Source organism: Halichoeres trimaculatus, unplaced genomic scaffold (genome assembly GCF_033239565.1).
Source record: "Halichoeres trimaculatus isolate MK-OKI-2021-1 unplaced genomic scaffold, fHalTri1.1 fHalTri1_scaffold_7, whole genome shotgun sequence".
Taxonomy (NCBI): Eukaryota; Metazoa; Chordata; class Actinopteri; order Labriformes; family Labridae; genus Halichoeres; species Halichoeres trimaculatus.
The window spans coordinates 33880445-33905803 of record NW_027437185.1 but is presented as its reverse complement, the minus strand read 5'-3'; the positions used below and the strand labels follow the sequence as shown (position 1 = coordinate 33905803).

The 25359-nt window shown below is 40.6% G+C and overlaps 1 long non-coding RNA gene across 1 annotated transcript; it reads right to left on the bottom strand.

Annotated features, from left to right (window-relative positions):
* Positions 1-17458: 17458 nt before the first annotated feature.
* On the bottom strand, positions 17459-24358 carry LOC141793702 (uncharacterized). Its single transcript, XR_012598424.1, has 3 exons — positions 24271-24358; positions 21910-22117; positions 17459-18346 (listed from the first exon to the last, which is right to left on the bottom strand). It is a non-coding gene; the product is annotated as an uncharacterized LOC141793702 (long non-coding RNA).
* Positions 24359-25359: the final 1001 nt, after the last annotated feature.

Sequence of the window (25359 nt, the reverse complement as noted above, 5' to 3'; positions counted from 1 at the left end):
TTGGAGGGACAGGGTCTCAAAACAACAAGATCTGCCCATAATTTTATCTGAACAACCCTCCGAAGTGCTGGCCTATCAGAGAGAAGGGGGATCGTGGAACGGGGGGGGACTTAAAGAGACAGTGTCTTTCAGACAAAGGCTGAAATAAGGGGTTTTCTGAAACACATGTTAGAGAAAGGCAGGGATTTATTGAGCTCTAAATCATGTTAAGATACTGCAGGGGCACCAGAGGGACAGAATAAAGTCTAAAACAGGCACAGTATCCCCTCTTTAAAGTTCCAACCTACTGAAAAGGCTTCATGGTTGAGACTAAGCAAATGGAGGACTGCACATAATTTGCATTTCAGGAGCTTTTTCTCATCAAAGCCTGTTTTTGTGGGCTAATTTTAGCATCAAAACTATCATAAAATGTACCTTACCAACCTTACCTTGTACCTTACCGCTTACAGCAGCAGATACATGAGGAAAGACAGCTTTGTATGGCAACTTAACAGGAGGTGCTTTGCAGTGTAATCAAACACAAGAAAAGACATGTTAAGCTCAGCTTAGCCTTTGCTAAACTCATATTCTAGTTTAAATATTCCAACTTCTGGCTGCTGAAATCAAGATTATTGTAGCAAATCCTGTAAAAGAAACCCCTGAAAGCATCAGTTAACCAAGCAGGCCTGACTTCCTGTTGGTTCCCGCCCCCCGTCTTTCTCCTCCGAGTGGTTTCACTTTCTTAAACACTCGTGAATCATGTCAGTGAGGGTAGTTTGCCTCAATAAAGACGGCCGAACAAATAAATTTCCCAACTATTACTTCCCTTAGTGTTTCTGGAAAGTCTTGTGGGACATCTTTATTACAGCTCATCAACAGAATGGCTCTGTTTAAACCATGGACTGAATATTAAAGTCGTTTTAGGACTGTATGTGAGGTATAAAGACCCAACACACACACACTGACACACACACCCCGAGCGGGATAAGTGCTCATTCTGCACACAGAGCTTAATGGGAGCGGGCCGAGCCTCTATAGTTCAGTATTGATCCTGGGCTCTCTCATCCTAAACTGAATGAATGGAGCTTCAAGGATTAACAGCCAATGGGATTGCTGTGTAATTGAGTCTTTAAAACACACACATGGAGAGCACAGAGGTGAAATCGCTTTCAGACTGCTGCAGAATTACACCATTTCAATCTGCAGGGGTTCACATCAGTGGAAGAAACAGTTGGTGATCTCGGGGTCAAGAGTCCTGAGATGGTGCTTCATTTTCAGCCTCTTTTGGGTCCAAGTTTGGGTTCGGCTGCACATTTCTCATGCAGGTCACTCTTGTTTTTCCAGCAGACAGACACAGACAGAGGCTGGCTGGTGAGAAAAAGGCAAATATTGAGCAGCTAAAGAGGCAAAATTTACACAGGAGTTGGTGAACATCAAAAGGCTGCTTGAAGAAGAGGGGGTATTTTTTCCCTCTGAGTGCTGTAAACACTTTAGTAAGAATACTGAATCAAAAAACTACCATGCTCATTTTCCTAGTTTGGTGCTGACCATTAAGTTTCATGTGCATGTCAACATTTACAGTGTCAGAGTTAGCTTAGGCCGTGCCCCCTTGTGTAAGGTGCAAGCTGGATGCTGCTAATAGTATGATGCCATAGCAACACGACACAGTGTACATCGCTAATACATCCGTTGAAGAAGATAAACACAACACAGCAAGGATAGAGCAAAACTGGAAGACCTCCAACAATTCGTCCTCCTTTGTGATTTCCACGTGGCTCCTTGTTACAAACAGCAATCAGAGAAGTCTGATCCGTGCAAAATGATGCATTGCTGCTCCAGCATCCATCAAAAACAGAAGTCCGTGTACCTGATCCAGAGGGCTCCAACCTGCCAGAGCTGAGACACAGCTGGAACAAAACAGGGCAGAGCTGGTGTGAGTTACCAAGAATCTGAGACTTGAATAGAAACCTATCAGATGTGGTGCTGAGACAGACCTGGGCCTGTATGCACGTCCAGTCATGTCACAAACAGATCCATTAGTCTTAATATATCATTATGGAATGGCCCATTTGTATGGTGGCATTATACTGCCAAAATTTGGGGTTCAAATTTGACACTTGAGATCAAATGTGAGATATTAGAACCTGTAACATTGTCAGCAATTAAGAACGTCATTTTTTAAAAGTGCACCTGTACAGGCTAATATTTCAGATCGTTTCCTTTTGTTGTTTTTAGCAAAACATAAAGGTAGGTTAGCATGAGGAAACTAGTACAGTCAAATAAGTAATGTGAGACGTTTCAGCAGCCATTGCCGTTTTTCTTGAATCTTCAAGGAGAATTTAACGTTTCACTGCCCTTTCTTGTTTACTTTTTCCAGCTACAAGACCATTTTTTCAATTTAACCAGATCGAAGCCTCATTGAGATTTGAAATCTCTTTTTCAAGAGGGACCTGGCATGGCAGCAGCAGACAATTACACAATAAGAATAACAATTGCATTCGGACATCAGAACATAGAAACCAAGCCATTCTGAAAACACCAATTCAAAACAAAATAAGAAGCAGTCAAGAATTAAAACAGCAACATTGTCCAAGACTAGCTCCCTCCCGGTCCTTTAAGAAAGACTTAAATTCACCAACAGTGACCAGCTCTGTCAGTCTAACATCCAACGAGAAAGTATGCCATGTAGAGGGGGCGGCATATTTAATGACTGTCTTACCCAGTTCTGTTCTGACTGGAGGAACAAACATTTTAATAAAATCCTGTGAGCGCAGTCTACGATGGTTGCTAGACCTGATAAAATATGTGGTCAAATAAGACAGAAGCAGCCCAAGAACAGGTTTGTAGATGAAGAGTAGGAGGTGAGAGTGTCTACGGACAGACAGGGGGCGGTTTGCAGCAACATACAGCAGACAGTGATGGACACCATATCCACAGCCAGAACAGAATCTGATTTTTTTAAAGTATTTTTTGAGTGCATTCATAAATAACAAATCACCATAGTCCAACAACGGTAAGAAGGTTGTGGTGATTAAAAGTCTCTGGCCTGACTCCAAAAACAGGACTTTTTTCTGAAGAAGAATCCAATTTTAAGTTTACACAAAAGACCAAAGCCAATCACATTGGGGGATACAATAACGGCAGCTGGGCCCGCCCACTGACTGCCAAAAAGAAAATCTTCTTGCAAGTGAGCAGGGGAAAGCTTTGTGTAAAGGACAGCCTCAGCGCACAAGCAAAAGTAATCTGCTAGCACGGATGCTAGACTTTAGTATGCGAGTGGCTCCTCAGCAGACGTGAGCGCAGATCTCGGTATAAACAGCGATAAATATGAAAATTGTTGTGTCTCCTAAATCTAAATTTGCTGTCACACATTTCGGAAGGATTTATTCAGTCTCTGAGTATGGTGAGGTCTACCTCCACAAATGGCTTTATTTAAGGCTGAACATGTGTACCACCCTGGTGTGAATCAGCTTGAGAAGCCAGTTCCCTCGGCTGCTACTGGTTCCTAGATGCTGTAGTCCTCAGTCTAAGTCTCAAGTTGGCCGGGCTAAGTTTATCATCTGTAGACTTTTTGGTTTTTATTCACATCTATCATGCAGAGGTTCAACACTGTCTTTATTTGCAACATTTAGCTTAAAGAGAGGTGACCAATGATGTAGTTTGCTGATTCTCATTCACTGAATGTGTAAAGCTCCCCCTGAGAAAGCATCGACCAACAGCTTGCATCCTCTGCCTTTGGTTTTGACCTCATCAGCGCTGGTAAAATTTAGCCATTGTAAGCTTCTTCTTTGTCAGATTTGGCAGTATGGCCCTGATCTGGGAGCTCCCTGCCCTTCAATGTGCCAAAATGAAATGCCAAATCCTGAGGCAGGGAGAGCAGCAGCAAAGACCCCAGCTTGACTTTGTGGCACATTTTTTGTTACTCGACTGATGCTGATTTTCTTTTTTTTTTTATTTCTGGGTGAGTAAGGAGTCAGATTCCACTCTGCTTCCTGGTACCTTCCATGTGAGAAGATTTTTTTTCTGTTAAGTCCAGAAGAAAAAAATAAACCAGAAACTACATTATGAACTCTGTGTGCAATTAGTGTTTAAAGCAGAGCTAATATCTGACAGACCATCAGGGCTCTGTTTTCCTCACCCGCATGAACCTTGCTGGGTCTAAATGAAGCGAGCTGAATGGACCAACACACCAGAGCTCATTTAACCCCAGAGTGCAGGTGAGGTGTGAACATAGCCTAAACCTGAATAAAAAATGTCCCAGCATGCTCCATTCTGACCCCCTGTATGGAGTGAGCAGCCAGTTTGTTCTCTGGCATCAATGTAGTGAATTAACAGCAGTAGTCACACAGCAGCTGCTTCTTCTCGCCGGCTCTGAAACATTATGAATATCCGTCCATACATATGTATGCTGACAGATTACCTCCTCTGCAGCCCTCCAGATGCAACCCGACCGGCTGTGGGTATATTTGTCCTCCGTACGCCTGCTTGTTCTGCATCTTATTACATGGCAGCAGTGCAGAACATGCATCACCTGACTGACAAACGCTGCAGCCAGGACACAATTAGCATCCAGCTGAGCCGCGAGACGCCGACTGCTGGCTCTGACACAAACACGGAGGAGGAGGAGGAGGAGGAGGAGGAGGAGGTGGTGGATGTGACCTCAGAAACACAAACTCTATCAGGCATGTCAAGGAGCCAGTTAGCTCCTGAATCCAGCTACAAAAACATGAAACATTTCTGCAGCTCTGAGGTCAAAGTCATGTCTTTAGCATATCTCAAAGTTAATATTTACCAAACTGAAAAGTAAGACATCAAACAAGACAGTTTAGATATTGATTTAGTTTTAGACAGTTTGGACTACAGCCAGGTTTTACATAATTTGCAAAAATTGAACTTTCAAAAATGTGCATTTTTTTAAAAAAAAACGTAAATTTCAAAAGTCAAATGGAAAAGTAAAAATGAAATTTGAAAGTTTTGTATTTTTAAGCTCAGAGAATTTGCCAAAATTTCAAAAAAAAAAAAAAAGAAAAGTTTAAATAATTAAAAAAAAAATCAAAAATAGCAAAATTTTCAAAAATTTAAAATGTAATAATTTGCAAAAATAATCCTTTTTAAAATACTTGTATTTGTTAGTGATACTGATAATATTGCTTAATTCCTAATTCTGTTGTTTTTTCTAGTGTCAAGCATGTATATTGTTACGTTGGCAGTTAAATGAATCCATCCACACAGAATTAAAATCTGTTTTTTCCTCCTGATTTTTCTTTTTATAGATGTAGTTATCTTCCCAGGGCTGTAAAACTTGAGGTTAGCCACAGGTGCATGGAAAGTTGGTGGGCTGTTGAGGTGGGAGGTGAAGTAGAGCGGTGGCAGGCTTTATTGACAGATGGGATGAAGATTTAGTTCAACAAAATGATAAGGCATGATTTCATTTAGTGTGAATGTGTTTTCTCATCAATATCCTCTGTAAAAAAAAATTAAAAACATTTTCATGACATTTTTTAAAGCTACAAGGAGCCACTGCAAAGGAGTCAAAGAGCCGTATGAAGCTCCATAGCCCTGGTTTATAAGATTTCTGTCTTCCTTAAAGACACAATGTTTCTGGAAACACTCCTCTTTAAAGCTGATTTAGTAAATACATCAAATCCTAACAAAACACCAAACCTCCAGGGTAACACACACACACACACACACACACACCAAGCACCCAGCTGGTCGTCCTGCCGTCTGCAGAGGGAAACAGACGGCCGGTGAGCGCCTGGGGACGAAGAGAGATAGAGGGACACCCTCCGGTGAAGCGACCATCCCTACATCTCCGTCCCACCTTCACCTCGCCTCCGTGTTAGCGCCGCCCTGTCTCTGTGGTGGCGGTGGAGGCTCAGGGCCGCCGGCTGACGACCAGCGAGAGGATTAATCGGCGTCGGATGGCGAGGCATCTGCTGCTCGCTCACCACCAACTGCTGCTGAAACATGATTAAATGGCCTCTTCCAGCTAACATGTGGAGCCGCCGCGCTGCCCGCCTGTCTGTCTCTCCGTCTGTGTCTGTCTCACTGCTTTCACACTTTCTCCCTTCTTTCATTCCCCTCTGTGTGACCTGCTTTTTCTAATTGACTCTCCCTTTCTGACCAGCCTAACAAGTGTCTCACAGCCTGTCAAAAGTATCGGCTTACTGTCCTTTTGTCTCTCTTACTTCCACTTTGTTTAACTACGTGTCTGGCCGTCTTATTGACTAACTGTCTGTCTCCATGTCTGGCTGTCTCTCTGTCCTGTTGCTGTCTGCTTTGCTGCTTTACTCACCAACTTAAAAGCTGCTCACCTGTCTGTCTGCTGTATGTGGTTACCATCAATTTACTTGTCTGCCTCTCTGTATTTTTGTGAACCACAGTGTTTCTTTTTTCCCCACATTCCCTGATACATCTAACACATGTGTCCCCTCCAATCTGAACACCTAAGATGCCTTGTTCAAGGTGTCAATGAATCCGGCCTGCCTTGAAGACAGCAAGTTTCTGTCATGGTTTGGGTTTTTGGTTTGTGTATTTCTGTGTTTTCTTGTGTTTTAGTCTTCTTGTGTTTCTTTGTAATTCTGTTCTGGTCCAGTGTTTTTGTGTCAAATGTGTCAATCTGTGGTTTTGATTTGGTTCTTCACGTGTGTATGTCTTTTTGTGGTTGTCTTTAGTGTTTCAGTGTCTTTAATGTACTTAGTCTCTGTCTTGGGCCATGTCCACACGTAGCTGGGTATTTTCAAAAACGAATATCCCCCCCTCATTAATTTTAAAAAATACTTCCATCCACACGCAGAGGGTAAATTCGCCGGTGAGTGCAGCTCGAGGCATGCCAAACCCATAATGGGCAGTATGTTCCAGACCTAAAACCCGTGTCAGCCAACCAGAATGAGCCCCCGTCATTCAGCTGTGACGTTTCAAAACTGAAAACTCTGGTTACCGGTGTCTACACAAAACCATGAAACTGGAGTTTACTAAAATCTTCACTTTGGCCGGAGTTTTTAGAAAACATTTTCAGTGACGTAAAACTGCGGTTTCGTGTGGACGACAGGCGTAAACGTATAAAAATATATGCGTTTACCTAAATACCCGGCTACGTGTGGACATGGCCTTGAGTTTTCCTGTGTTTGGTTTGGTTCTCCTTGTGTTTCTCTCCTTGTTGATTGCTCCTCATGTGTTTCACCTGTGTCTTGTTTCACACCTGTGTTAATCACTTCCCTGTGTATAAAGTCTCTGTGTTTCCTTTGTGCTCTGCTGGTTCATTGTAGCTGTCTCCCGTATGTCGTGCTTCATGTTCCGCGTCTCATGTGCTTCTTGGTTTCTTTGGTGTTTCTAAGTACTTTTAATTTTGTTTCTTCTGTCAGAGTTTTTAAGTTTTTGAATTTAGTTAAAACTAAAGTTTTTGTTACTTCATCTGCATTTGGGTCCTCCTCCTTTGTTCTCTAGGGATTCCTGACAGATGCTTCCGAAAACCAAAAAAGAAACATATGATGCACACATAGATTGTACATAGAGTGGACAGCCTGGCTCCTCCAGTTACCATGTTACAGTTTTGAAGCCAAAATACCTCAGACACAGGCAGCCATTGTGCAGCCAGAGTCTGCACAACAGAAGGTTTGTGGGTGGAGCCAGGTGACAAAAATGTATGTATACTTTTTCTTTTTTCTTTTTCTTCTAATCTCTTCTTGGCTTTCCCTCCTGACACGTTTCACAATCCCTGAGAGAAAACACAAGAATGGCAGGTGTCGATCATCGTTAAACGTAAGGTAAAGCCTAATTTTTGACCTCTTATAACTAATAAAAACAAAACTTTTCAGAAAAAGGGAACTTGGACACAAGGCAGCCAAATAATATCTTCAAATCACCACAGCAGTCAGATGTGAGAAACATTTCTACGAGGTTTATTAATTTTCAAAAGTTTGACAACAGCTCATCTGGAATGACTGGGGAGATAGATTTTTTTTTTTTTTTTTACCTATTCTGCAGCCAGCCACCAGGGGGAGCAGCTTTTGTAGTGAAGAACAACAATAGAAGTGGTTAATTCTAAACTAAACCATACAACTTGTTTGTGTTTTTTCCTTTTCCTAGATGCACAAAGTAGAAACTCAAATGTGAAGTTTTTATTTGTATTCATTTAGTTTTTGGGGGATGCAAAAAGTGCTCCTCATATCTCACCAGCAAATCTCTGCCCATGACAGTTAGTTCTTACTTCTAAAGGACACTTCCGCTCTTTAATTTGGAACAGGGACAACATGAAGGAGAGCACATGTGCAGCCATTGTGCATGAAGCCAAATGTGTAGAGAGAAAATGCCCGTGGACATGTGCACATAATGAAACCGAGCTGTATACCGTATGGGAACACAGATGCACAGTGTATTACTTTACCTGTAATGTTTTTTCCACCTGTCTGTCTTCCTCTGAGCGCCATCAGGTCCATTTGCCTCCATATCTCTGTGGCTCTGCTCTCTGGCCTGCAGCAGATTCTTCTATTTCAGAGCGAAACACTTTGTGCTCTTTCTATCTCCCTTTGCATTCTCCCTTATTTTAGCCCGTCTGTCTGGTACACGTCTTCCTTTCTCTCGCTCTCAGCCCTGCAGCAGCTCCCTGTGTTCAAGCTAAAGGTCTCCATCGTCCTAAAATCACAACATGTTTCCATTTGTTCTAGCTGGCCTGTTTCTGATCTCTGCAGCTTGACGCACTCGGCTTTAAACTCACTGCCGCTTCACCTGCAGAGACTCTTTCTGTTTTTGGCAGCGGACTGCGCTCACAGCCTGCGAGGAGTTTACAAAGACATCGCACCTCGACACTGGAGGCGAGAACGCTGCGTCCTCGTGTTAACTCACCTGTTTTCATGGTCAGAAGAGCTTCGGCACATTTCCTCCAGCTGTCAGGACAGATATGTTCAAAGAACCGTGTTATCAAAACAAAATGATGTTATCTAGTCAGTCCAAAGTAGTCTGAATGAGTCTTTTACTTTTAAACAGAGAGAACAACAAAGTTTCAAATAGTGTCTGAATCCTATCAGAGAAGGTAGAAATAGTAAACTGATGCAGCCAGGAGATTTAAATCAGTTGTTTTTTGTTAGTTTAGTTTGATGGCTTTCTTATTCTTTAGATGGTAAGCTGGTTAGTTGGCTGGTTGGTTGGCTTTCTGGATGTCTAGCTGAACTATTGGTTAGTTAGTAAGATGGTTAGAGTGGTCAAGTTGGCTCAGTCATTGGGTGATTTTTTTGTCTGATTGGATGGATCAGTTGGATTTTGGTCAGTTGGTCAGTGTGTTGGTTGACTAATTGGCTAACCTGTTAGTTGTTTAGCTGATTCGTTTATTGCTTACTTGCTTGCTTGGTTCAATGGTTGATTACCTGGTTAGTTTTTTAGTTGATCCATTAGTTGGTCTGTTGCTTGATTTGCTAGTTGGTCCATTTGTTGATCCATTAGTTGGTCTGTTGCTTGATTTGCTAGTTGGTCCATTTGTTGATCCATTGGTTGGCATGTTGATTGGTTCATAGGTTAGTTTGTTGGTTTATTTGTTTTTTTAGTTTGTTGGTCTGTTGGAGGAATGGATGGTCGTGCTTGTTGGGTAATATGATTGTAATTTTGGTTTGTCTTGCTTGTTGTTTCTTTCTTTGTTTCTTTGGCAGATTGGTTTTTGATAAACTGGTTAGTGTATTTGTTGGCTAATTGGCTGAATAGTCGGTTAATTGGCTGATTGGTTGGGTTACTTGATTGGTTGGTTGTCTAGTTTGAATGGATGGCTTTTTGCTTCTTCTGATGGTTGGTGAGTTAGTCACTTGATTGGTTTGACAGTAGGTTGGCTGTCTAGTTAGTAAGTCAGTTGGTTGGCTGGTCAGCTGGTTAGTTAGATAGCTGTCTAGTTGGCTAGTTATTTGGTTGGTTTTGGGATAAATCAGAAGGTAAGTTCTTTTTTGTTGTTGTTTGCTTGTTTTTTGGACTACTGGCTTTTTGACACCTTCAATGTTGGTTGCAGCATTGGTTGTTAAGCTTATTTGTTGATATGTTGGTAAGCTTTCTGGGTGTCTAACTGATCTATTGGTTGGTTAGTTAGATGGTTAGTTTGGTCAAATTGGCTTGTTAGTTGTCTGATTAGATGGATTGATTGGTTTTTGGTCAGTTTGTCGGTCTGTTGGTTGGCTGAATAGCCAGCTTGATGGTGAGTTGGTCTATTGGCTGTGTAGTTGGTTGATGTGCTTGGTTGATCTGGTAGGTTGCTTTGGTTTGTTGGTTCCTTAGTTGATCTGTTTTTGGTTAATGAGATCATACGTTCTTTTTAATCTAATCTTGCTTTTTGATTTTGTAGGTGACTGAGAGGTCAGCTTTAGGCCATCTGGTCAGTGTCTTGGTTGGCAGACTTGCCGGATGGTTGATCTATAGGTCGGATGGATAGCTTGTTGGTTCTTTATCTGATTTGCTGGTTGGACCATTGATCAGTTTGATAGTTGTGGTGGCTTGCTGACTGGATTGACACTTAAGTGTTGGTTTGTTCAGTTGGATTGTTTGTTGTTTTTTTGGCTGTCTAGTTGGCTGGCTGTTTGTTAAATTGGTTTAGTGTTTAATTACTTGGTTTGATTACTGGGTTCACCAAGTTGAAAGTTAGTTTTTGTTTGTTCTTTTGATGGTTCACAGGTTGGTCAATGTCTTGTTTGGCTGGTTGATCGGTTCGTTGGTTAGCTTGTTAGGTGTTTTGTTGAACCAGCCTCTCATATAAGTCACATGCAACAGCTAAAGTTGTGGTCTTTTCTTTGTTGCTGTTGTTTTAAAATATGTTCTACTTTCTTTTGTAAAGTACTCTCAGTACTTTAATCTCAGCTTTTTGTTGAACTCTGCAATCAGAATATTAACAATCTTACCTTTAGCCTTGCTGTCTTAAAGCACTTTAACAATCACCTGGTTGAAAAAAAAAGAAAAGAAAGAAAAAGACTTCCTCACTGAGATACTTCACATCTTTCCACAGCTTCTTTTAGCTCCTCTCATCATCACGATGCACCTCCAGAGAGACTTTGGGAAAATAATACAAAATATTACTTTGTTCCCTCAGCAAAAGCTGTCTTTAACAAACCAAAGAGTTTGTTATTGAAGTAATATTTGAGCATTTCTGTTAACCTTTTTTTTTTTTTAATATCTTTTTGTTCTACCAAACCCCAAACCCAGGAGACTTGGTCCACATTACAAAAGAACACAAATGTTTGATGTTTTTTTACTGGGAAATTTTTTATCATAACATAAAAATGCTATAAATATGGCATCATAACAAAAAATGGGCTTTTCTTTTTTAATATTGTTGTAATATTATTGCTTCGACTGAACTTCCATGTAAAACATATTCCCTGTGATTATTGTTGATGCTTCAGAGATCTCTGGGTGACCAGCGGCTGTAGGGTTAACTCAGCTGTGATGGTTTTTATTCTCCTTCTCGTCCCTGAAGTGAATTTGACTGTAACTGTGCTGTGGAGAGAAATGTTTTAATAAAACCCAAAGTGGTGCGCAGCCAGTGAACAAAAGGCTTTTTTCTGTCTTTTAAAAGATCCGTGCAAAGTGGCGTATAACTGGCTGTGACACTCCTGAGTTTTCTTAACAGGCTGCCATTTCCTGCACAGAAGGCGGCCAAGGACACACTGGTTAGCGGTCTTAATGTGAGAGCGATCCGCCAAGTCACTCCGACGGAGGAATAAACACTTTAATAGGGAACCTTGAAAACTTCCTCAGAAAACGTGCAGGTTTTTCAGAGTTTTTTTTTAAGACTTTGCCCTTGTCTGAGCTCTGTGTCTGCTCCACGCCACTGAAGACACCTGCCACGGCGAGGTCAACGCCCCCAGCAGACTCCACGCCATCAAAACCCTCGAGCAGAAACACAAAGAGGCTTCAGAGAGGGCACTCGGTGCAGGGACGGAGACGGCGCGGAGCAGACCACAAGACTTCAAAAAAATCAATGCAGAGAAATGAAATCAATCGACATGTGCTCTCCTAAAACCGTACCTCTCTAAATCTCTAAAAATCTCTCTCCTCCGACTGAGTCATCCATCCCAGCAGCTTCATCTGCAGCTTGGTGCTAAAAACATGATGGTTTCAGTCCCTTTACGCTTTTGTTTTCATTATGAGCACGGTGAAACTGATGCAGGAATAAGGTTCTCTATCCACAGACTTTGCAGGAATAAAAGCTTTCAATGATTCATGTTTTTAACTTGAAGACTTTATTCCTTCTCTCTCTGAATACTTCATCAAAACACAAATTATTTTCTTCTTTTAAAACAGTGAAGCAGTACGAGAGGGATTTTGCTGCATAAAAAGGAAAAAGGATATTAAAATGATTTGATAAAAAAGTCATGATAATTTCATAACATTGAGAAGCAAGTCAACAATAATGGTATAAAAGTCAAATTGTGGAAAAAGGAAACCATAATTGTGTTATTAAAAGTCGTAGTCATGAGATAGGTCACAGTTTGCCCCCTTTAAAAAAATGAATGAGCTAATTTTATGACGATTATCTAAAAATTGAGACTTTACATCTTATAAATTGTCTTGTCTCAAAAGTTAGACTTATACTCATGAAGTTGATGTTTGATCTCTAAAGTTGGACTTAAACTCACAATTTAAGATGTTTTTTTCCATTTATTAATTTATTTGTTTATTTACTTATTTATCCATGCATGCATTTATCTATTTGTTAACTTATTCATTCATTTTATTTATATTTTTTTATTTATTCATTTATTTATTTATTTATTGTCTCTTAGTTTTGGCTTACTGTCCCCACATGTCGGTCACTGGCAGGGAAGATCCAAGTGCACTTTTGTAAGAAAAGGAGTGTCTTACTAACCAGTGTAAAAAGGAAAAAAATAATAATAATTAAATAAATAAAATGTAGAAAAAATCAAAAAAAAATCATAGCAAAATCTCAGCTAACACACCGGACGTGGTAAAAAAAAGTATCAACAATAAATCTCATCTCAGATGGAAAAACACTGGACAAAAGTTACTACACAGAGTCAGCTTGATATTGGTAACCAGAAGTATAGAGAAAAAACATTGGGCAAAGACTTGGAGGATTGGGGCAAATTGGCACACAAACGGAAAGACCTGACAAGGGAATGTGGCACAGGACCAGGGGAAGACACAGACTTTGTTATAGAGGTAAAGGGAAACAGGTTGAAATATGATTGTCTGTTCAGCACTTTGGCTCAAACTCTGTTTGTATTTAAAGTGCTCTATAAATAAAGCTGATTGATTGATTGATATGAACAAGGATGAAAATAGGGCTGAACAATTTATCGTTTTCAGATCGAAATCGCAATTTTAGACAATGCAATTTTGAGATCACCAAAGCAGCAATTTTTTGCAGCGCTCCTGACTGACTCAGGATCTGTTGTGTCAAGTATTATACACATTCTGTTTTACAAATTTGTAGACAATCTATATGTTAAAAGTGCTGGTAAGCAGGTCAACAACACAAAGCCTCTCTTTAGGAGTAGAAGTTGATGAAAACAGATTATTTATCATCACTATTGATGATTAAAAAATCGTGAATTGCAATATCTGCCAGAAAAATTAGATCTTTTCCTAAAATCGTTCAGATGTGAATATCTCAAAGCTTGATTTGAAGAAAATCGTGAATGGAATTGAAATCACAATATCTGCCAGAAAAATCGCAATTCAATCTTTTCTTCAAATCGTTCAGCACTCTATGAAAATCACAATGGCGGTAAAAACACCAGGTCAGGAAGTGACCTGAAACCAGAGGAGAGACGCTTTTTTTGTTTGTTTGTTTTTACACTATTCAAACTTTCTTGTTTTACATTGTGAAACTAAAGGCAATATAGAAAACAAGGCACAAAATAAAGAGTTTGAGGGGGAAAAAGTGGTGGCATAAATACAGAGGCATTTCAAGAGGCATTTTGGCACCTGTAAGTGTCGATGAGAAGAGAGACATAATTACAAAATAAAAACTGGATATGACATCACAAAAGACAAGACTGAAGTAAAAGATACAAACTGAAACTGATTGACTTTTTATCTCCGGGTTGTAGCTAAAAATCACAAAACTTGGATTTTTTTTCCGTCTCAAAAACTGGATTAAGAATCCCATAATTTTTTTTTACCTTTTTGCCTAGAAATCACATAATTTGTATTTCTCAAACTTTTGACTCTCTATTTCATAACTCAACTTTTTAAAGTATGAATTTGAACAGATGATTTTAAAAAATGGCTCTTGGCTACATAATTTGGACTTCAATTCTTTGTAATCTCAAAAATGTTACCAAGTTTATCATAAAATTGACATTTAATCTCATTATTTACACTTAAAAACAGATAGTTTGTATTTTATGTCTCATACTCTAGAGGTTATTATTCCATGGAAAGACCTTTTTAATCTTATAATTGTGACTTTGAATGACATAACTTACCCTCGATGTCTCAGAATTTGACCTATCTCTCATAACTTGACTTATAACTTTATAGCTTAGATTTCTAATCATAAAGTTTAGATTTTATGTTGAAAAATTTACTTACTGTGTTATAACTTGACTTTTTGATTCAAAATTCAGATTTTTTTTTTCTCTCATGTATAATTTTGTATCTTTGCCTCCCTGAGCTCTGTGAAGTCATCATCTCAGCCTAAGTCTCTGTGCTGACTCATTATCTCACCTTCAGAGGCAGTGAGAGGCTGCTCCTTATTAAAACAGGAAGTTATCCTGCTGCAGACGTCCTCACTGAACGTTCTGGTGGCTGCAGGTTGAAGCAGCCCCCCCCAGGCTTTAACAGACTCTTTGTACCTAATGTTCTCAGAGCGTATGGACCGTGTGGTGCTTTAATTATCACTCTCCTGCTCGCCGTGTTTACATCCTGTCGTTCACTTTGAGCTGTACAGTTAAAGCATGATGGACAGGCTTTGCAGGACGCTGTGAGATCGATCACTGACTGCTGATGGTGGTGATGGAGGTGAGCCGAGGTTTCCTGTGGAGACGACTCTGTTAGATGTGTGTTTAAGATAAACTGCAGATTATTGAGTGTTACTCTGACCTGCTCCCTGCTGTCTCCACTTTAAATCATCACCACCACCTGCACAGACGTCTGAGAGGATACAAAGGCTCTCCGTCTTTCCGTCTCTAGCTGCTGCAGCCTCACACTGTAGTTATTACTGTTTTTTTTTTAACTCTTCCTCGATAAAACCCTGACTCCACTTATCTGCTCTGTCTTTGGTTTTGATGTGAATCTTTTCACAATAAATGCTTTATATATGTAAAGCTCTTTAATGCATAAACCAAACTATTTAGCTTGATTGGCTTCAGCTGTTTACAAGACACATGCTGCCACCAATGTCTGTCATACTAATTGATATTGACTAAAAACATGGAGCCAAAAACATTGAACATCTCTGCATAGGTTAGGACAGGAAGAAGAAGGCATGCTGTCCATTCTTTGTATGGTCAACGGGGGGAAACACTCCTTAAAATTGCTTTGTGAAGTCCGTGTTTAGGCAGATGTAATGCAGATTTCACCATTTTTAACATCAGTTCCTCTCTGTAACTGCAAAAGTATCTGACAAAAGTAAAAATACTTCATCTAATAATATGGAAAGAGCAGAGTTTATGACCAGGAGCTCTAAATCTTTTGGCTTCACAGTTGATTTTTTTTATTTTAATAAACGGGGATTATGGCTGTTTTTAAAACTATCACAGCAGAGACAATGTGTTACATACTGTTTTTGCATGTAGTTGGTAAAATGACTGTCCCATCTGATCTGTCTTGTAACGCCACTGGTTAAAAGTTTCTGAAAGTGGAAAAAAGCTGATGGAGAAACAATTCTGTAGCATTCACTCATGGTTTGCGTGGATTTTTATTTATTTTGTGGAAGTAAAACATTGTGTGTGAGATGAGTATCTATGACAGGGGATAGGGCCAGGTAAAAAATTAAAAATAAAAAAAGGAAATTAACAAGAGTAGTTTCATATATTACTAGAATAAAATCATAAATTTATGAGGATAAACTTGTAATTTTGCCTATACCTAGGCAGTAAAAGGAGCAGCAGCCGCCGGTACAAGAATGAGAATGTGGAGCATCTTGTGAAGGTAAATTTCAGTAAAGGATTGTGTGTTGTTAAAATATTTCAGTATTATTAAGTATTAGGACCCTGAAAAGATGCTGCAAGAAACTGGGGCTTTGCTAAGAGCTTAGGTAAAATTAAAGGATATTCACAGATTCGGCAAAACCGATGCACCATGTTTCTCTTTGTTGTACAAGTGGTTGCTGCACTTCCGATAGCCTAGCTATAAGCTAAACCAAGAGTTTATTTTCATAAATTTTCATAGATATATGACATTTCCAATGTGGCCCTAATCCTCTTCCATAAGCCCTGTTTCTATCAGACAGTTGGATTGGTTAAGCCTGGTCTTGTTTGTGTTTCCACAGCCAACAGCGCCCCCTCGTGGTAGGCAGCGTGTAAGCCTGATGCCAATAGCTGCATCAGTTACATGATAGCCTGATGCCATAGCAGCGCGACACAGAATACCTAGCTAATTAATCCAGCAGTGATGGGAGACATCCAGCCATTTGTCTCTTTTGCGATTGCCACGTGGCTCTTTGTTGCAAAGAACTATCAAGTTTTGTTTCAGAGAAGACTGTGTGCCACCAAGAGAAAAACAAAAAAAAGTGGGAAGGCTTGTCTTGGTTATTTGAGGATCTGTCCTAGGATTAGTCAGTGAAAATGCCGTAAACTGCGTGCTGTGCTGAGATGAACCAAACTGAACTTCTTGGTGGGGTTATAGGGATGGGTATTGATTGACCAATTTATTTATCCTTTATCCTGAATCTTCTGTGAACAAAAAGCTGGCTTAAAAGGTTTTCTCCCGACAACATGACATAACACTCTTTGAACTGATGTTTCAACTAATTCTTCAACATGTTTGTAGTGTTGCCAAGCTTGCGTGATATTACAGAGTTGCACATTTTGCACTTTGCTGTGTTAGCATCCTTTTAGGTTGAGTGGAGCCAAGCTTTCGATCACTTCGCCTTTTTCTTAGTAATTCTGCTGCTTGACTGACATGCGTGACTGACATGCGGCATTGTCATGTGACGTCGACGCAAGGTCCAGCCACTCTGGGGTAACAGAAGTATCTACAAGGGAATTATAAAGCATAAAGGCCAACGGTGTTGATGGATCGAACCAATTCTAACCGATTCTTTAAAGGCAGCGGTTTTCATTTCGCAACCCTTGGTATCACCTCAGTAACTGCTGGAAGTGACAAGAAACACCAGCTTTTCTTTTGCATCAGTTCACCTTTATCCTACAGCCTGTAGTACATTTGTGTTGTGGAGTTGTAGTCATAACTCATTCCAATAGGTGGCAGTAGTAGATCTAAAAGAAAGTGCCACCCGCCATACACGGAGAACGAAGACTAACAACTGATTTTCTCAGATTTCTGATCGGAAACGAGAAAAGGTTTCCACATTTTGTCTCGCTTCATGCTCGCACAGATAAAACAGCAACAAATGTAGCCAAAATATTTTGTTGAGCATGACATGAACTTCTACTCAATTCTAGTTCTATGTTCCTATCTTCTGCAGACCCTCTGTATCTCTAAAACACAGATCTGTACAGATCTGGGTGCTGTTTGTTTGGTTTGTGAATCAAACCTTGCAACACTTTTGGTGCCAGTAGAGACAGAAATCCATCGTCAGTGGATTTTATGTAAATCTGAAGATATCTCTATCTCTGAACGTTGATGCACAGACTGATCACATGAGCGTATTTCACCCTGAAAAGGCACCGATTTGGTTTTGCCAGCATTTAGGCGTGATGACTGCAATCAGAGGGTTATTAAAAGACGAGTATCTCTTAGGTTTTCTTCCCCTTTCTCATGCATTGTTTAATTTGTCTTCTTCCACTCTTCACTAATCCCAGTCGACTAAGGCAGCTTGTATGCTGTCAGACGTCACATACATGTAGAAACTAAAGCGTGTGTTGTCACACAGAATAAAGCAGCTTCACACTCGCTTCAGAAGAATCCTCCGTCGTGAATTTCCATCCTGTGGTTTTCTTGTTTTTTTGGAGGCCTCTGTGTGCTGTCGCTGTCTCTGACGCTGAAAGTGACTCTGTGTTTCTGTATCTGATAGAGGAGGTGATGCTGCATCTCTCTGTTGAACCCCCCCCTCCTCCTCCTCCTCACCATCCGTCTGTCCATCATACCTGCCTCCTCTTCATCCTCTCATCCTCTCTGCTCGCTCTGCAGCCGGCTGAGTGGGCACACAGGAGTCCCTCTCCTCTTCCTCACTCTGTGGGAGCATGGCGCCCCCCAGAGGCTGAACCTTCCACCTTCTTACCACCAACTCTTCCTCCTCCTCTTCCTCCTGCAGCAGTGGGGCACATCATGAATATTTCACCAGGTTTAACTCCACTTAAAATATGCATCCTAATTGGGCCTAAGTGCCGCAGCTCCCCTCTAAGTAGCTTTCCACATTTTTCCCCCACTTTCCTCCTTAACTGACATGTTTCATATGCCCGACATATTTTCTTAATGTTGCTTACTTATTTGTCTTTTCCTCTCTGTGAACCCTGCTGAACCATCTCGGTGTCGTGTCGAGAGTCATGGGTGGCACATGGGAGGCCACAATCCTGCTCGACTGGGACACAAACGGCACTGACTCGGATAATGGCTGATTTTCACACTAATCTGTCAACTCCATTTACATGTATTAATACAACCCTGTTACTAATGTTATTAAAGGGCCAATCAGCCATTTTAAAGCATGGTTCAGTCAAATGTCTTTCAAATACTGCTGCTGTATTCGCACCAAACAAAAACTAGACAAGCTGCATCTTTGTTTCATTCCTCCTCATCCTAAATGTAAAAATCCTAATGCAGTACTCGTGCTTGTTTTGTATTTTCTGCATGAATATTTGAAGCCATAAAGTGAGCATCCAGCCAAAAGAATATTTAAATATTTAAGGAAATGCACCGTGTTTTGGGGACTTAGATGGGAAATTGTACACACTTCAGTGCCTATACGGTTACTTTAAAGCATTAAACAACATTCATTTTGCTTAGATTAGCGTCACGATAGGAAATAAAGTGAAACAGTCGACCTGGCTTTGTTGAAAAAAGAACAAAATTTACCTGGAAAAACTTTCGAAGTTTAGGATAAAAACACAACAGCTTATCTTATGTTTAACCCATTAAAAGAAACAAAAACAGTTTTGGTAAAACCAAATGTTTCTTCGATGTCTTTACAGAGCGCCATGATGACGTACTTTTTACACCACCAAAAAATGTCACAGAGCGGTGGCTCTAGGTGGCTTGATCAAGAAGTTATTTGAGAATTACACAAGAGTGATATAAAAGTTAATCAATTTGTGACATCACAGATTGGCGAATATTCGTGAAATAGCGAAATGAATCCAACACTCCCCAAAAATAAAGAAAAAATAGACTCTAGAGCCAGAGGAAGTTTACACAACCGTGAAAATCCAAACCTAAAAGCTTTGGAGTCATGGTTGAGGGGAGAGATGGGACGCAGATCTGGTGGAATTTGGAAAGATCTGAGATGCTGCCCGGCTTCATCAAACCCAATGGTTTGGCAAAAAGCGGGAAATGTTCGGGGGTCTTTTCTCATTCCCATGCTTTAAAAACAAATTTTATAATGTAGGATTTGAATAGAAAACAAACAGATTTCAGAACAATCTCAGGATCTCAGACAGCAAGCTACTCAGTGAGATGAGACTGTTATCAGCTTGTGACTGCGAAAAGTTTATTTCCATTTCCGAATAATTGTTATTGACACCTGAAAAAAGCTTGTAGGAATCTACAAAAAGTCCCTCAGGATGTCACAAAAGCTTCACAGCATCATACACAGGTTAAGAAGTAAGATTCTGCAGAAGATGGACGTCATCTTTACGTTTATTTACAGAACCTTAACTTTAATCTTTTTTCCAGATCTTGCAAAATTGAGGGCGTTGTGCAATTTTTTTAAACGGTCACATCAAACTAAAATATCTTGGATAAGTTTTGCAAAAATGCTTTGGAAAAGTATGTTGGGTATCTTCTATCTTTTATTTTGCATCTTGTAAATATTTCCAAATTTCTTTCAAGTTACTCAGGATAACGCAAATTTTGAGGCATCCTTGAAAAGTTTGTTGGCATCTGACGAAAGCTCCATCTAAAGAATGTTTTAAAAGTTTCTCAGAATCTGAACAAATTTCTCAAGATCTTGCAAAAGTTCCACGGTGTCAACAAACAGCTCTTTAAGCTCCTGTAAACTTCTCTAGAGCTTGCAAATATTATAGGGGCCTTGCACATTTTTTGAGGGTTTCTTCCAAATTTCTTCGAAGAAACCCCAAAAACTGGAGCAACATGTGCTGCCTTAATGACTTTTTTGGGAAAGCCTTACATATTTCATCGAGTCAAGGAGTTTGGAAATGTCTGAGATGCTGCTACAGCATCCTTAGAACAAATAGTTCGGCATAAAGCTGGAAATGTTCAGGGGCCTTTTCTTACTCCCATGCTTTAAAAATAAATGTCATAATGTTGGATTTGAATAGAAAACAAACAGGTTTCATAACAAACTCAGAATTTCAGACAGCAAGCTACTCAGTGAGATGAGGCTGTTATCAACTTGTGACATCACAGATTGGCGAATGTCCATAAAAAGCTAAATAACTTTATTGCTCAGTAACTTTATGGGTCAGATTTGGAGTCACCATATTTCAAAATCCATAATTTCACATAGAGAAGCACTGGTTAGGTCAGTGGTGATAACGTTACAGCATGACAACAGCGGAGGAGGCTTCAAGAGAGCTAAAAAAAAAACTGCAAGTTACAGTTTCCAAATGTTGGGAACCATGACAGGTCAGATCCGTGTCGCCATATTTCATAATCCATCATTTTACGTCGAGAATGATGACTATATAACATGGCAACAGTGGGGGAAGCTTCTAGAAAGTAAAAGACAATGTGTACTATGGTTAAGGTGTGTTCGAAGATATCCTAAGAGTAAGATATTTGTGTTTTTGAAAAGCAAATCTCTTCTTTCCAAAGCCTTCATTCTTTCCGTAAGCTAACGCTAGCTCTCCTCTGAATACACAGAGCAGCTTTAACCCGACCTGGATTAATATTAGCTGGAGCCCCTCAGGTTAGATCTGAGGAGGACTGGATGTTCTTTTCTGGTTACACCTCTTAGAAATGTTTGTGCCTCTGACATGATTCCTTTTGCGTTGTTTTTATTTTCTGAATAATTATTGTGCAGCAGCTACAGACTAGAAAAAGAGGAGTCAGTGAGCTTTCCAAGAGGTTACGCAGCTCGATGAGAGGCAGGCTGTTTTTGGCTGATGCATTAAAAAGCATCTTGCAGTTCAGAGGATGTTTGCAGCCCACACACATAATCATAAAATCTATACGCAGCACAGTATGAGCCTATTACATCCAAACATACAGCGCTGAACTATCAGCACTACGATCTGTATCACAGATAGACTGCAGAATTGGATTTGTGGCTTCGCAGTGTGTTGTTTTACTGAGGAAAAGTAGATTACATCGCATCTTAATGGCAGACATGAAATGTTCTGTACAACCACGGCACATTTAGAGGAGCAGCTCGTCTGAGTACATCCACTGAAAGTGCTTTTTTTGCCTCCAATAAACTCAGAGTGTTATTTTTTAAGGTCTGACAACATTACAGGAAGGATCTCTGCAGAGATGGGCATTTTTGTTCAAGATGTTTTGAAACATGAAAATATGAAACAATGGTTAATTCATACCTTTATTCATACTGCCAGAATCCACTGAAGAAAATCAGTAATTTACCTCGCAGAGCAGAATAGAGTCTGCTTTACTGAGGCATTTGTTACTTTCTTCTCTTTGTTTATTAAACACAATGTTGTGTTGGACAAAGATACCAGAATAAAACAGAAAACTTACCTTTAGCGCCAGGCGGGGATCAAAAACTCCCACGCTCTGCAAGATAAAGTTGAGTTTCTTTTTCAGTTGAGTCTCTTTACTTTGAAGACTGAGACCGCTCATCTGGTTTACTGGGGCAGCAAAGACCAGTGGCCTCTGTCCCAGGACACTAAGACCAGCTTCTCTTTGAGGATACCAACACACTCCTAGGACAGCCAGGAGCTCTAACCTGAAAGATTCAAGGTATTAAAAGCAAACTTTCATCAAATATCTCAGTAGTTACTGGTCTACCTCAGAGTCAACAGTTTCAAATTTATACTTCAAACCCAAACGCAAAGAATAGCAGTTTATTTCAAGCAGAGGTAGACCAACAATTACTAGCCATGTGGCTAAGGAGAGCAATGTTGTTGTTTTCTGGAGCAGATAAACAGCACTGAAGCAGATTTTTCCTCACAGGAGTTGCTGGTCCACCACAGCCACAATAAGTATTTCTAAAAGTTGTTTCTTTAAAAAAAAGAAAAAAAATTACAATGAGTTGGGTGACTGAGACTAGAGCCAATCTTCAAAAAAGGAAGAGGTAGACCATCAACTCCCATGTCCTGGATTCTCAAACCGATGTGGTTTAGGCAGTCCAACAGTTTTGAAGAAGGCCAGCTTATCAGCAGGTTATTTGTTTTCCTGGTGTCTTCAATGGAGATATCCAGCATCTCTTTCTGGTGAAAAGGGCTTCAAAGAAGTTGCATATACCTTATCACTTGTTTTCTGCACTATAATCCTGTTTGGACAAAGATAACTAGCAGATTCCAAAATCACAAACCAACAGTTAGGGCAAAGGGAGACTAGCAACTCCTGTATTCTTACTCCTGTAAGATCAGATGACTGCAGGTTTTTGTTATTAAAGTCTTATGGCTTTAAAGTGATACTTTTTTTACTTGACCAAAAACACAAATATACAGACCCCCACCGAAAAATCTGATATCTGTCTGCATTCAGGCTTTATTTAGAGAATTTTCAGCGCGTTACTTTCACACAAAAACACCGCTAAATAAGGCTCTAGTTCTCATCGTGTCGTAAAACGGCGCTACCTCCGCTGCAGAGCCACAGCTGGCTACAAGGCGCTCGCCGCTTAGTGTATCAGTCCGCGCGCGCAGCGTGCTAGATATAAACAAACGCAGGTAGTCTGCCAGGACGAAGAGACATGATGAGAACTAGAGCCTTATTTAGCGGTGTTTTTGTGTGAAAGTAACGCACTGAAAATTCTCTAAATAAAGCGTGAATGCAGACGGATATCAGATTTTTTCGGTGGGAGTCCGTTTATTTGTGTTTTTGGTCAAGTAAAAATTGGCCTCGTCTGAGTGCAGAGGAAACCGGCAGAGGAGCAGGGAGGGGGTGTTTGGTGTGAGCGCTCTGGGCTTCTGCTGCACAAAAACACTGCTGTAGGGGTAATTTCTGCCCTGAACCTTGTGATAGGACCCAACTTGTTCCATCCTGGAGTATCACTTTAAGGAAGAATCAAAAGCATTGTGTTCTTCAAAAAACACAGGGGTTGTTGGTCTACCTCTGCCTAATGTGTATTTCATAAATGAGTTACTTTATTCTTTATTCAGCAAGCTCAAACTATTAGTTTGTCAGGTGGGTCTGGCTTCTTTAAAGAGAGAAAATCAGACAGCTGGGCCCAGGAATTGCTGGTCAACCACTGCTCAACCAGGAAAGAAATCAATGCAATCTCTTATGAATGGTTTGAAAGCATATTTTTTCATGGTATGGCTTTTCTGACTCACAAAACAACACCAAAAATTTAATGTCTTGAACACAGAAGTAGACCATCACCTCCCATGGTGTACAAGGAAACAGTTTCTTACAATGTAGCTTCAAAGCAAGCTGTTTACATGCTGTTTCTGGTTCAATACCTAGGAAAAAAAGTCTTTATCAGTAAGGATTCTTTCTATTAGATGTTTGAATTGTTATCTGTACTCCTAAGTGGCAAAAACTCATCTTTTACTGGATTTAATAAGAGGGATTTGTCCTTTAATGGTTACTTTGCCGATATCACACGTGCTGCTGGCTGCCGCGCCAATTTAATGGACCAAACAGGATCTGTGTTCACATGTTTTGGTCATTTTGGCCCTAAAATGTGTTAAAAAACAAACAACAAACAGGAGCCGGGAGTAGTTTTGGACTTCTACTTTAACAAGTCACGACTGCTGCAAAATTTAGAAGGACACTCTCAGCAGCAACATTTTTATACACAACCCCCAATCACAGGCCAGCGTTTCAACACACTTCGAGTTTCGACTCCATCAAACACACACGGGCGCACACACACACACACGCACACACACAGAAGGGGTCCACTACGGGTCGAAGTAGAAAGAGACTTGCCGTTGGTTTCATCCTCGCCCGTCGCTGTAGTGACCGAGCAGCTTTGATCTCTCCCTCCCTCGCCGGCTCTCCCTCTCCTTTCTGAAACATAATGGACGGCGGTGAGGCAGGCAGGCGCAGCGCTTTGTTGCCATGGCAATGGCAAAGGAACTAATAACCTGGTGGAGAGCAGATAACGCCGCGAACAGAGAGGGAGAGGGAGAGAGGCCGGGAGGATGGAGACATAATGAAACACAGGGTGGAGGGGGCAGCATCAGTATTATTACCCAGAGTGCCAGGCGTGTATGCATCCACTACAGCCTCACACTCACTGATATTTTTGGAGCTGGAACACTTTGAATCACTAATGTGTGTTTATGTCAAGCAGAAGGCTGGATTATCAGTGGTGTGTGACCTGCAGACGTAAAGTAAAGAATCAGAACACCTCCGCGTGTTTGTGTTAATCTTAAATGAGTGTTACGACTTTTAGATGATGAAGGAAGCTTCTGTACCAAGACCTTTTTAAAACCATTACACACAAGGCAGACACTAACCTATAAATAAAGCACGTCTGAGAAATGATGTTCCTGTGTCTCGGCCAAAAGGACTCTTTAAGCTCTCCGTCATAGGTGCTACTGCCTACTCCTGACGGCCCCTGGAGATTATGTAAATCATTCAAGTGACGTGTGAAGGAAATAAAAGTAATGGGATTACACCTCCAGAGAGACACGTATAGATATGTTTATCAAACTAAACTAGGAAGACTTCCCCTGGTCTTCCTCTGTGTTTGATCAGCTGTTGTAAACTGGATACCTACTGACACGTTCAGCTGAAGGTCTCCAGTTTACAGGGTCACTCTTTAAACTGGAACACCGGGAGCTGATAGAGACACATTCACACTATCAGACTCAAAGAAGACCGTTGTTTTGGAGGTACTAAACCAAGTCCATCACAGCTGGGGGTCATCTTACTGCAGACAGAGGGAGAGGGGATAAAAACACTGTGGCTGCTCCACCAACCAGAAACATCAGCATTACAGGCCCCGCCTCTCAAAGTTCCTGGACCATCAGAAAACCTTTTGAAGAAAAATGTTTCCCAGGAAGGTCTCAC